Source organism: Equus asinus, chromosome 2 (assembly GCF_041296235.1).
Source record: "Equus asinus isolate D_3611 breed Donkey chromosome 2, EquAss-T2T_v2, whole genome shotgun sequence".
NCBI classification, from domain to species: Eukaryota; Metazoa; Chordata; class Mammalia; order Perissodactyla; family Equidae; genus Equus; species Equus asinus.
Window position 1 is genome coordinate 84,407,147 of NC_091791.1, and position 14,292 is coordinate 84,421,438.

At 40.6% G+C, this 14,292-nt stretch overlaps 1 protein-coding gene across 4 annotated transcripts in view; it reads left to right on the forward strand.

Moving 5' to 3' along the window:
* Positions 1-14,292, forward strand: part of PCNX2 (pecanex 2) — a 281,436-nt gene that overhangs the window by 132,331 nt on the left and 134,813 nt on the right. The window lies entirely within an intron of this gene.

A 14,292-nucleotide genomic window follows, 5' to 3' on the forward strand; every position in this document is an offset into this window, starting at 1 on the left:
AGGAAAAATTAATTTATATCATTCAGACCTGAAGATTATGCTGTTCCAGCTTACCTTGACCTGGGAACCAGAAAGAGCATCACTTGACCACCTTCCCATCCTCCACAAAATGGGGGGGATGTGGCAGAGACTGACCTTTAACCCTTAGGACCCCTGAACCCTTGAATTTTGTTGAACTTGCTTGATCACCTGGGCCTAGACCTGTATGTGATTGACTCAGCTGTTCCTGGGCTGTCTCTGGCCGCCATCGTGTCATAGCCCGGTAATCCTGACAGTGTCAGAGCTTCTAGAAAAGAACTCTCTCAGGAGTTTCTCTGCCAGGTCTCCCCTTGCTCTGTGATTGAACAGATGGCAAAAGCATCGATTTATCTCCATTTTCAGACACATCCAAGTTATTGGTCACAGTTCACAGCTATAGTTTATAACTAGTTAGTGCTGCTAACTCTGCACAGAACTGTTTAACCCATTGTAATTTTGCCGTTACGCGCATTATCTAGTCATCTCCCACTGCAGACACAAAGGTACTCTCCACCACAAGGGTACATGAGTGACACCATAGTTTGCTCACTGGCAGGAATGTCCTGGACTCAGCCAGGTTTGTTGTCATCAGTAACTTCAGTAGACAGTGTGACAAAAGGAAAAGAGGGGAGAATTATAAAAAAAATAAGGAAGTGAAAGAATCACTTAAGATGCTGTCAAGAATAGAGAGCATTTCTTTAAGGAATATCTCTGGGTGGATATGAGGAGCTGCCTTAATTTGAAACAGCCAAATCTGGAAAACTGGATTGTTCTGGGGAGAAATAAGGCGTAGTGGGCCTGCTGCCAGCATAGGGCTAGAAAGTGGAGAAGGGTAACTTGGACCCTCTGCCTTTGGGGACTTGCTCTTCCCACCTCTGACGTGAGGGGCTCATGTAAGGGTCACGCTGCGTGATATAGCTTTTAAATGCTCTGCTCAATTTCAAGTGCTACTTAAATGCAAATTATTATCAGTATTATAAAAGGTGAAGGAAGAGAAGCTCAGAGTTGCTGCGATTTATAACGGCTGGTTCATTTCACAGTCCGCTTGGCGAGAAAGATCTGTCCCAAACAGGAGCCTGCTGAGGAAAAGACGGGTTTCTGTTGAACTTCTGCAGTGTTAAGGCCACGTTTCCCTGTCATTCTCTAAACCTTTAGAAAGACTAAGTTTGGGTGAAATGAGTGGAATATTTGGGAGTTTGTTATTTTGGCATCATTGATTTTTGATGGAGATTGGAAGTAAGATGCTTTGATTCAGGAAACTGTGCTATATCTATATCGTCTGGATCTGTACCTGTACCCGGATGTTTATATGCTTCGCCATGAGGACAGAGAACTTGTCAAATTGAGAGAAAGGAAAATGAGACAGATGACCCTTGGGTTCCCCTTCTGTGGCAGTTCAGAGTGTGGAGTTCAATATTGCAAGATAAGAGTGGGCAGTTTAAAATTGGGGAATCTTTTTTTTATTTTAGTCTGGTTGTTTTCTTCCTGAATCTAACAGAGCCCAGTTTAAATTAGAATCCTTAGATATTTCAAGCCTGCATGGCCTTTTCAGTACAAGAATCCAGAACAAGTAAGGTGAGTGAGTTTGTATGTTGACTTCTCTTTGAGGGGCGAGCGAGCAGGCGGCCCTGGCCCCTGTCCTGTAGGGGAGGCTGGGAGAAATGTAGCCCCTTTGCACAAGCTCCAGCAGAGGCTCTGGGGATGTTCTCACTTGCCTCCATTAGCTGTTTATAAGCCACCTGAAATCTAGCCAAGAGTAATAGATTTCACAAATTATGCATATAATGAAGAACAGATTGCATTTTAAATTTATGTATGTTGGAAAATCCAAATATTTAAAATATATTCATATGAACTCAGTGAAGCCCTGTTACCCATTTTGGTATCATCCATGCCCAGAATTTCCTTGCATCCTTTTCCTGGCCTTCTGCCTTTTAGGTATTTCACTCTTCATTTCTTCTACTAGCAAGAAAACATGCACCGGAAGCTCAGACTGATCATATAATTTTAATGTGAAAACTATGCTCAAATCTTCCTTATAGGATCACAGACATTATAACTGGAAAAGAAGGAAGAGCAGAGCAGAGCTGGCAAGTCATTGGCATACCACTGGAATGCCCTGGTCCCATAGCACACACTGCTAACTAGAACAATTCTAAGATGGGGCCAGCGGCAGACGTTGCCAGTCAATTGGAATTGGCATGTAAAATGAGGTATATGTGCTGTCCCTGTCTTACGGTTAATATAATCCTATCCCACCATTTTACAAAGGAGGAAAAGGAAGTTTAGAGAAGTCAGGGGACGTAACTTGGGTTCTACCATGTTTGTAGCCAGTGAGTGACCTGTACCTGGGTCATCTCACTCACTCCAGCTGGGTGCTCTCTCTGGTACCATGGTGCTCTCAGTCCAGGGGCAGATGCTATGCCATCTGAAAGGGGCTCTCAGACTGTTTTGCAGGCGTCATTGCCCAGACGAGCCACGTCAGTACAGTAGGTCCTGTAAAGTCTAACATGCCATTGTCTGATACGAACGCAATAAAGCTTTAACCCCTTTGCCGCAATAAATTCTGGGCATTCTTGTAGTTTCTCAAACACACCACATTCTCTCATGTCCTCTCCTTGCTGTTTCCTCTGCCTGGGAGCTTTTCCTCAAGCTTCACTAGACTCATGCCAGATGACTAAAAATCAGTCTCTCCAAAAGTCCTTCCCTGACCACCTAAACCAGAGTGACTTCCTGGCTGCTCCCTCAAACCTCCCTTTCCATTATATTCTCCAAAGTGACGGTGAGCAACGTGTCTTGCTGTGCCAGCTGTCCAGTGCTTGCTGTGGTGCCAGGCACAGAGTTGCATTTACTGAACTGCATTTAATTTAAATATCCTCAGCCCTATATTTGCTAGAACAAACTTTAAACTTGGTACATATACTTTCTTTCGGTTTACTTTTTTCCTACATACCTCCGATAAGTAATTTTACTTGTATGTAAAACTACTTGGAGGTACAAAATTAATTTAGATATGAAGTTCAGACTGTGATAAAATGGAACTGTGTTACAACTCAAGTTGGAAACTGTAAATTGAAACATATATTTTTTAACAAATTCAGTTCTTTACTTTTAAGGCTTATTTAAGTAAACCTAGTCCTATCCTATCCCCAGCAAGATATTTCACCAATATTTGAGCTAAAAGAATAAAACTCTATTAGTTATAGTACAGGTCAGCAGTCAAATGAACCATGGTGGTGATGTGGGCATAACTGTTCTATCAATGGGTATGCGTGAAGTTGCCCTTTGTTTTGCTCTATTTCCCACCAATCTAAGTGAATAATGCTGAAAATAACAGGATAGGCAGTGCTACGAATGGCACCGTATTAGTCCTGTATGGAACTTTTGAGACTAAATTTTTAACGAGCATTGGATTTTTAGAAAGAAAGACAAATCTATTATCCTGAATTATGAGGATGATTCTAGACAAATGACTTCCTTGATTGGCCCCTATTTAAGAGGTTGAATCTGTTTGACAGTTTGCTTTATATAAGAACTTTCCAAGGGAATCATGTCATTTTAGAAGGGAATAATAGTGTTTGTCACATTTTCACATGGGCCTACAGGAAGAAATTTCTATAATATTATCATTCTTGGCTCATAAGAATCTAAGAAAAATTGAAGTGATCTGATCTGATGACCAGACTCTTAACCATAAAAGTGGGTTTTCATGGCTTTAAAAGAGATTGAGATAAAGAATAAGTTCACTCTTGGTAGTCACTTGTTTACTTATTTATTCACTCAGAAAATGCTATGAATATACTATTCATTAAAAAAAAATTATTGAGTTCCTACATGATGCCAAGCCTGTGAACAAGTGAGATAGGATGACTAAAACATGGTTTCTGTAACCAAAGAGTTTCTAATCTAGTAAGCAAACCTATGGCTGTGCCAGAACAGAAGAGCTGTGATTGTCACACACACAGTGACGTGGCGTCAGCGCTGTGTTCAGCATTGCAGGAAATACAAAGAAGTAGAAGGCCCTAAGTGAAGAGGTTACAATTAATTTCATGCTCATTGATTAAGCTTTTCCAGCTGGTTGGATTTGCATATAAAATGGAAAATATATGGGATTTTATAACTAAATATTGAATTAATGTCTGGAGCATTGGTGTTCAATAGTATTGGTTGAATGAACAAAGGAATGATTAGTGCTTTGTAAGTTCACTGAAGAAAGAGTTTCCCGTAGGCTGACATGGGCAGAAAAAGCCTGGTGAGGTACAGGCTGGTTTGAAGGACAAGTGTACCTGTGTATAAGAACATGTATACCAACAGGTCATCACTCTGTGAAAAAATGGATGCTGAAAAGCTTAAGTTATAATTTTTGGATACATTAGAATAAATGGATAAAAGGTTATAGAAATTATTAAAAAATCAATTGAAAGTCTCTTTTAAATTATAATGTTAGAAATTCACTATTATAAAGCTAATTCACAAATGAATCCTGAATTTGTAATTCCTAAATGAGAGTGACTTTGCATTTTAGCAAATCTTGCCTGTTGGTTTGCAGATAGACTGGTTTCGCCATGCGACAGACACCGTTCTGAGAGATTTTGCCTTTTCTAACGTAATTTTAATTTATTATCAAAGTAATACATAGTGTTAAAAATCAAACAGAACACATTGTAATGAAAAGCAGCAGACTTCTGTCAACTTTTCCCCATCTCTGATTCTCCTTCTCCAGAAAAAATTACTTCCTACTCCTTACACGTTTCTTCTGGTGTTCACCATAGTTCTAAATAGTGTGCGCATTCTGCTATTTCTCGATATTTCAGCTGCCAGTCTACTGACTTCCTGTTGTGAAAGATAAGGATTTATCTCTTTTATCTTCCCTCGTACATTAACATTTCCCCTTTCTCCTTCCTCCCAGTGTAGTTTTAATATTTTTGTTGAACATATACTGTTTTTTTTGTTTTTTTACTGTTGGTGTAATTGTTATTCACTTCTCGTGCTGATTGTATACCATGATTATATTTCCTTTCTTGTTCAGATTTCTGTTTTTGCATTTGCCAGCCTTTCCAATAGCTGTATAAAGTATCTCTCCGTTCCATTTTCTACACAGGCAAACCTGTCAGATACTTTATTGGTTCCATTCCCTCAGACTCCCTCCTGGCACCTGCTCCATTTCTTCTTTGTTTACTCCCTCATTTGGAATAAACTCATCCACCAGTCACTCCAGGGAAAGGGTTCATGGGAAGGAAACTTTTTGGGACTTGGTCTGTCTCAAAGTGTTTTCAGTCTACTTTGCTCTTAAAGGGTAGTCTGTAGTGTGTAGCCTGCCAGGATAGAAACACTTCTTTCAGAATTCGAAGGTAATGTTCCATTGTCTTCCAGCTCCCACTGCTGCTGCTGAGCAGTCTGATGATTTTCTGACCCTCTGCTCCTTCATATGTGTCCAGCTTTTTCTCTGCAGGAAGCTTTTGGAAAGTTTAGAAGGGAACCATGGTGTCATGGCCCAGAGAACGGGCTCTGGAAGAAGACTGGGTGAACTCAGATCCTGGCTCTGTCACATATTAGTTGTGCTTAACCATCACGATTCAGTTTTGTCCTCTATAGTTGAGGGTTCCCACAACAAAGAATTGTTGGGGGATGAAATTAATCAAGATAATAGCTGAAGGACATTTGGCCCAGTCCTTGGCAGGCAGAAGGTACTTCTCCTCTTCCCCAGGGTTCTGAAATCCAGTCATTTTGCACTTTGCTTTGTGCCTTGTTTCACCCAGTGTGCTAGGTGGTTGGTAGGCCTTTACAATCTGGATGTCCATATCCTACAGTTTTGAAAGTTTTGTCAACAGGTGATAGTACTACCTCAGTGACCAAGTTCACAGAATTTTGTGATGATTAAATTAAACCCAATAATATAAGTAAAAATTTGTTAAAATGTATATAGTGCTAGATAAAAGAATATGGCATGGCAGGCATTGTCTGATTCCCAAACATAAAGGCTGTGCTGGGGTCTTTGGGAAGGTCTCATCTTTGTGTGTGATGAGGAGATGCTGTAGTTCTGGGAGGAAGAATGTATTGCTTACCCCCTTTTTTTCTCCACGTAAAAGAATGCTAGCATCTGGAGGTAGTTAGAGAACTAGAAGGCCCTCCAAAGCCTCTTTAATTCAAAGTGACTAAAATACTTTGGAGCATGAACTGAACTAGTGCTAGCTGAGTAGCATAGTCTCACTTGCTACAATGCTTCTGTAGGAAAGTGCATTCCAGATGTCAAAGAAGTGGCTTAGAGTCGACGTGTCAGAAAATAGCCTGTCAGTTGGAAGGAAGCCTGTCTTGTTAATTATTCCGCCTGTTGTTATTTTCATGCACCTTCTCCTCCTCTCCTTTTCTTGCCCTCCCTGCCAGGCACTGCTCCTCCTGCACGCTCACAGTCTGGCTGATCTCCTTCTAGTCCACTGGGAAACTTATCTTTTTCTGTCAGTCTCCACAAGGCTGGAGGTGGCTGCAGGGGCTTGGCAGTGAAACCAGGTTCACAATGCAGCAGGAAAAAAGAAAAGTGGAATCCAGTTCCCTCTGCTCAAAGGGGAGCGAGGCAGAGGAAAGCCTGGAGAAGCACAGGCCCACCCCAGCCAGCGTTAAGAGGGGAAGAGCATGGGCACAGAGCTCCGTGATTAGCTGCCAATCTCAGACTCCAGCTCTTCAGCAGGCCAGCGGGTGTTTACCCAAGCAGGATTCTTCTAGACTGCGGATAAGTCTAAAACAATGCAGAAATCAAATGAATTGTCAATAATTGGAGGGGTATAAAAAAACTAACACCAAAAGTCAGGAAGTCTTAATATGCAGCTCACGATGTATGCAAGATGTACATTTGTTGATCTTATCTGAAGTACCTTAATCCTCATAGCACTTTATGATCGATAATATATGGAGATGCCAGTGGAAAAGTAGAAATGGTGTTTTAAAGTAATCTTGTAAGTTATATAACATACCACTCACACTTTACTTGGGGGAGGAATTCTGATTTTATAAATTTGACATTCACTGAGCACCTGCTATGTCCTAGGCGCTGTGCTAGGTATTGAGAATGCAAAGCTGAGCGAGAGCAGAATTCTTGCTCTCAGCAAGAAGGTTGTTCTAATATGAAGCATCTTCCTTCATGTGGCCGTGGTGAGAACATTGGAAAGTTTCTCCTAACCTCCTAACCCTCTTCGTGTGAAAATTTTGACCTAACCTTTTTTATGTCAAAAATTTACGAATGATTTCACTGGTGTTTTGTTTTAAATACTATGATTTCGTATTAATTGAGGACCTTTCTGTCAAGAAGAGAAAGCACATTATTGCACTGATTCTCCCAAGAGTTTCTCCATCCCTTTGAGGAGATGTGAAGGATGCTTTTTTTGAGGAAGATTTGCCCTGAGCTAACATCTGTTGTCAATCTTGTTCCTTTTGCTTGAGGAAGATTGTTGCTGAGCTAACATCTGTGCCAATCTTCCTCTATTTTGTATGTGGGATGCTGCCACAGTGTGGCTTGATGAGCGGTCTATAGGTCCGTGCCTGGGATCTGAACCCGTAAACCTGGGGCCACTGAAGCTGAGCACATGAACTTAACCACTACGCTACCAGGCCAGCCCCTGAAGGATGCATTTTATTCCCACTGAATTAATGAAAAAAATCAATGGGATGGTTTCGGGAAAATGAGCTAAAAGTTTTAAAAAATTGCATTAGACTTTGAATCAAATGAAATTCCAGATGGATTAAAGATTTAAAATTTTTTTTACAAAGGAGGAAGAAGAAGAAAGAGAGAACCGGAATAGCAGTGCGAGAAAATACAGATCAAGTTATGTAATCTTGGTTGGCCAAGAGGAAAATAATTTTCCAAGCGTGACCCCAAAGTCAAAAACTACTAAAGAAACAACTAAAAGAATTTATTTGCTCAAAAATGTACATTTTAATACTCTGATCCCCACATGATGCTCTTTACCACCTTGTATTTCTCTGAGGAGTTTACCATGATGCTGAACCTGATAATATTTATTAATTTATTCAAAAATATTTATACAACCTATCATGTGCCAGGGACTGTGCAGAATGCTGGGGAAGCCCTCGGGGCGAGGCCTGCATGGCCTCACCTGGGGGTGACCCTTCTGAGAAAGGGGAGTGTGTCCACCAGGAGTAAGTCATGAACCCCTGAAAGGCAGGCAGCGCCCCACTGTGGAAGCCCCAGTTTCTCCTCAGACTTTATTCTACTAGGCGTCTGCTTTAGTTAATTAAGTTATTAATCAGCCAGTTAATGAGTGGTACCACCTGAATCTACTGCATGGCTCGTGTGGACAGGGTACAGTGCTAAATGCTGAATATGATGGAAAAAGACAGCCCTGGCCCCCTGGCTGTAGTTGACAGATGGACATTCATCACACAGATTAATATATCCACACAGTGTTTGAAGTCCAATGAAGAAAAACTATAGGCAGCTAGGAGGAAGTATAAAGGGATCCTAATTTAGATTTGAGGGAAAAAGAAGGGCTTCTTTGAGGAAGTGACATTCAAATTGAGGCCTGAAGGCTAAAGAGTGGGTTAGCCATCAAAGTGGAAGAGGGGGAATCTAGGCATGAGAAGATGCCACGGGCACACCCTACACTGGCTAATGAGAATGGAAAGGTCGTGAGGACCTTGGTTTATCCTGAGCAGAATGATAGGGTGTGAGAGGCAGGGTGATATGATCTGCTTTACATTTAAGGGTGATCACGCCCTCAGTTCGTGCTGCTGTTTTGGAGGTGAAGCCTGGTTCTAGAGAATAAACCGTGACATGTGTACATGTTAGTGCTGAGGACTTTACAATCTGAGATGTCACCCAGCAAGAAAGATGCGAGGGAGAGATGCTCAGAGGAATAAACAATTACCTCTAATAAGGGGATGCTACCAGCCTGGACGTGGTAATTCCACTCTGCAGGGTCTCTGCCTTACATGCCTCAGGGTGACAGGGCCAATTGAACCGAGCTGCCTCCATATTCAGGTGCTTATAAACACATCTGGCCCCTGTGAAGCAGGGGGCCGTGCATCCTTGCAGCTTAAATCGTAAGTCAAGATTTGAATTGGAGAAAACTACCTTCCTACAGATAAAAACATCCTGGGGATTTTTGACTAACTTTTAATTATTGAGAAGGACTTATTTTAGGAACGTAAAGCATCTAAGTAAAACACAACCTGAAAAGCCTTTGAGAAAATTTAAAGCGTTCAGTTGTAATAAGTCGTATATAAACTTGTAAATGGCGTAGTTAGTCTGCATTCTTTTTCTCAAGGGCCTAATATTCTAGGGAAAAGAGAAATAACGATGCTAAAGTAATGTCTTTTTATGGTCTCTCTGCATATTCAGGACATTACAGAAAGGCAGTTATAAAATACCATTGCAAAGATTTTCTTTTTAACTTTGTATGAACACTGAGAGAGTTTGCAGACTTAAGAAACATATTTATCATGTTATTGCACTTGTCAGCTTTCCTTTTTATTAGCTTTTCGTGGTTACCCCGTAAGAAAGCCAGAAGTCTTTCAGAATTCAGAATTCTGCACGTGCACTTCTGTTTTAGCTTCCTTCTACATTGTTATTCACTTTTCTATTTGTTCCCCCCGTCCAAATATAAACATTCAGTACGAGTTCCATTTATCTGTTAAAGATTTTCTACAATCTGGAGATCGTAGCATTTCATTGGAGTAAATTACTAAACTTGGTAGGATTCTACAGATATGTAAGAATTAAAGTGAAATTAACTTTTTTTCAATGTACAGGATTAGCAGAACCCGAAGTCAAAAGTCTGGAGCTGGTGATCTCGGGGGTTTGCTCTCCTCTCTGTCATTCCTAGATATTCATTTTAACTCCCTTCCTTTCCACATCCTTGTCTACCCCTGCCTGGGTTAGATGTTGTGCTGAGCACCAGCTAGGAAAACCGTGCCTTGGGGTAAATCTTTACCTAAAATGTTTTCCCCTTAATATACAGTGTGTGTACCCGTGCTTGCTGGTGTGTGCAGACTGTGAAATGCGTTTGCTATCTTCTCATTTAGAGATTCAGAATCAATCAGTGGGAGGCATGTGGGAGCTTCTGTATCCATCAGATGTCAGTCATTGTCGCTTTCATTTCCTTCCGGCACCTCAGGTAGTAAACTAGAGCTGAATTATATCATACAGCTTGACTTCCAGCTCAATCTTTTGTGTGTCTCTGGCTAAGGGTGCTATTAAAAAATAGTGAAGATTTTCTAACTTATGAATGAGTTGATTTCTAGTTCTCTAGAAGTTCTGTTTATCTTTCAAAAGTCCGACATAGAACTCCTTTGTAGCTATCCTCTTGCTTTGCTTCTAACTAGAAACCCAGTTATTGCCTTTTAAAGATCCAGGTCCTTGACTGTTCATATATGTTATTGTGGCCATGTTGAACATAGCTCCTTTGAACATGCTGTTCCAAAGCCAGACAACAGAATGGTGCTTACGATCCAAGACTTCCAAAAGTCTAAATGCCTTAGCCACATGCCTTAAAGTTGTGTCTGTGATATAGTTTCACACACATGCACACACACCTGGGTACCACAGAGGGTTAAAATCTCACCAAATATCTTTTGCTCTCAAATATTTTGAAAGACGTGGATGGTGAATTCAGAGCTTAGGTAATTTCTATATTATTTGAAATTCATTGCTTTATGTGTTTCTGGGATGGATACACTGAAATTCTTACAGCAAACCGTATTTGTTATCATTATCTGCAGTAAATCATTATAGACTGGAATGGGATTGTGTCCCTGCCCTCAAGTCAGCCTTATCCCCCCTCAGTGGAAAATTTCATCCTCTAAAAGTAAATGTGACAAGCATTTGAAAGTCTGGCCGCGCTCCCCTATCCAAATGGTACCCAGTTCATTCTATGGTGATGAGCCACTCAAGTGATTCTTTTAATTCAAATGTTTTTCTAACAGCACTGCTGGATGAGATTGGCTTATATGTCTCTTAATTTACATATTTTTGCAGGAATCTAGTGAAGGTTCTCCTGTTTCTCTGAATTGGTGACAAATGTTGATAGAACTCTGTAAATGGATTTTTATAAGCAGACTGAATTGCATTTGATGTGAGCACCCCAATCTGACACTGTTGATCTCTTATAAATGGAGAAATTGGAAAAAATAATTTTGTATGGAAGGAAACAAAACTGTAACCATTTGTACTTTGTGGGAGATTAAAATGGGAAATGTTTAATGTTGAAGTTAGAAAGCTTTGGTTTTGTAATGAAAAAAATAATCCCAAGGGGCTATATTTTTTAATCCTCCTTTGTTCAATTTAATTATTCAGAGTTGCCCCAACTACTAAAAAATGTTAAGATTATAAACAAACATTTATTGAACCCTAAATTTAGGCCAGACACTTTGCCAGGTACTTCAAATACTACACCATTTAAGACCTAGCACCTTCTCTTGACAAACTCACAATCTAGTGGGAAGGTTAATATTAAAATGAATACTTACTCTATGATGTGACAGGTACTGTAATTGCAGAATTCACAGTGTACAGTGATGGCACAAAGGAGTAACATATTTTGCCTTAAAACTAAAGATAATATGCACGGAATGCCTGGCTAAGTGTCTGGCAGACACCTAACGAGTGCTGGATATATGGCAGTGCAGTGGAGCACCAAAGGTGGGAAAGGACGGGGGTCCACCCAGGAGAAGGGAGAAAGCCAGGTGCATTGTTTATAAAGAATTTACAAACAATAGTAAAGCCAATCAAGAGTTGAACTCCTTAGTACTGCCACCATGTGCTGACAATTCTAAACAGTATCGGTGATAAACCCTCCTTCTATGGGATGGACACTTCAAATGCCCTGCCCCTGGCAACCACTGGTAGTGACTGTATTGGGAGTGGTGAAGGGCTGGGGATAGAAGGTCAAAGAAAGCTCCACATGGCGGGATGCCAGTTTCCCAGGTAGGAAATACGGAAGGACATTCCAGAAGGCACCAGCATGTAGAAAGGCATACAAAACAGCATGGTTCATTGCAGTGGATGGGGGAAATAGAAGTTATTGTCAATAAATGGCGATGGTCAATTAGATAGCCACATGGAAAAAAGTCAGTCTCGATCCCTGTCTTACATTGTACACAATCATCCATTCTAAATAGATTGCAGATCTAGATGTGAAAGATAAAGCAATAAAAGTCTTAGAGGAGAACATGGGAGAATGTGGTCATGATCTTTGTCTGTTAAACAGAACACAAAAGACTCTAAAAGGAAAAGTATTGAGAAGTTGGAGCATATTAAAATTAATTATTTCTTTTCTACAAAAGATACTATTAAGAGAGTGAAAAGCAAACTATAAAAGGGGAGAAGATTTTCCCAATACGTGTAATTCTGAAGGAAAAAGAACCAGGCAATGGATGTGAAGAACCACTTCACAAAAGTGTATATCCAAGTGGCCGGGAAACATATGAAAAGGTACTCAACTGTGTTAGTCATCAGGGAAATGCAAAATAAAACCATAATATGATACCACCCTACACCCACCAGTGTAGCTAAAAGGAAGGAGAGAGAAAATGTTTTGGCAGGGATATGGAACAAATAGAAGGATCTCTTTGCACTGTTTGTGGGAGTGTAAATTGGCGCAATAACTTGAGAAAATTGTTTGCTGGCATCTCCTAGAGCTTCCTGTATGCATGCTTAATAACCTAGCAATTCCACTCTTAACTGTATACTCCACAGAAATGTACATGTTTACCAAACGACTTGTACGAGAATGTTGATAGCAGCACTCTTCATAATAGAACTAAACTGGAAACTAACCAAATGTCCATGAACAGTAGACTAGAAAAATAATCAGTGTATGTTCATATACAGCACTGAGAATGAACAAATGACAGCTACACATGAAAATGTGGGTGAATCTCATGATGTTGAGAAAAAGACACAAAGGATAGTAGGCAAAGCTGAACAGCAGAGTTCAGGGTTTGGGCAGTGGTTACCTTGTGGGCAGTGACTGTTAGCAGGCATGGGGACCTTTCCTAATCTAGATTCTAGAGACACAGCTCTACGTGTCTGATTTGTACATATTTCTGTGTATAGAAAGTTAAATGAAAAGGTTTTTTAAAATGCAGCATGGCTAATTCAGGTAACCGGTTCAGCATAAACTGTAAGTCGAAATCGATGGAAGATGACTCCAGAAAGTTACGAAGCGGCAGATTATGGAAAGCCTATATGCCATGTTAAGGTACTGGGGATGTGTGGACAGCCACAGCGGAGAACTGTTGAAGGCTGTGAGCCACAGAGATACCATGGTTAGATTGTGTTTGAAACAGATCTTTGGGGACAACAGAGCAGAAAAACAGATGATGCATAAAGAAGCTGGAGCGAAGGAGATCATTCATTCATTTACTCAACATGCATTTGTTGAGTGATTCCTATGTCAGCATTGGGGATACCAGCAGTGAACAAGAAAAGTCCTTGCCTTCATGGAGCTTAAGCTCTAGTGGGGAAAGTGGACAATAAATAAACACACAGATAAATAAACAAGATGTCAAAGTGAGATATGTTTTATCAAGAAAATTCATTAGAGTAAAGAAGTAGAGAGTGAAAGGAGGAGGCTGTTTTTGATATGGTGGTCAGGAGAGGACCCACGGAGGATGTGATGCCTGAGCAGAGACCTGAATACAATGAGAGAGTGAGCCATGAAAATGTCTGGAGAGAAGAGTCCAGGCTGAGTGAACAGCAGGTGGAAAGCTTCTGGAAGGAAACAAACTTGGTATATTTAATATTCAAGGAACATCACTAGGATGAGAGTACATAATGGAGAAAGTGGTTGGAAATAAGATCAAAAAGGTGTCAAATCATTTAGGGTCTTCTAAGAGATGGTAAGGACATTGAGTTTTCTATTAGTTAGGAGGCAGGAAGAGGTTAAAAATGATAGCAAATTCCCCCAAATCTCAGTGGCTTAGCAAAGTGAAAACTTATTTTTTGTACATGCAAAGTCCAATGGAAATTTGGTCAAAAGATTTTTCCTAGTGAGACTGTCCCTTGTGTAGTGGAGGGCTCTGGTCGCTTGAGGACCAGGCTTCTTCCATCTTATGAACCTGTCGTATTGTGGTTTCAAGGTCACCCTTGAATCCTAACATTCTTGAGTCAGCGGATAGAAGGAGGAAACATGGAAGGTCAGGTACCTAGGACTTAACTACTTGACCTGGAAGCGACACACGGAACTTCTGCTCTCATTCTCCTGGCAATAACGAGTCATGTGGTCCTCTTATGTGCAAGGAATAACCAGGAAATGTAATCTT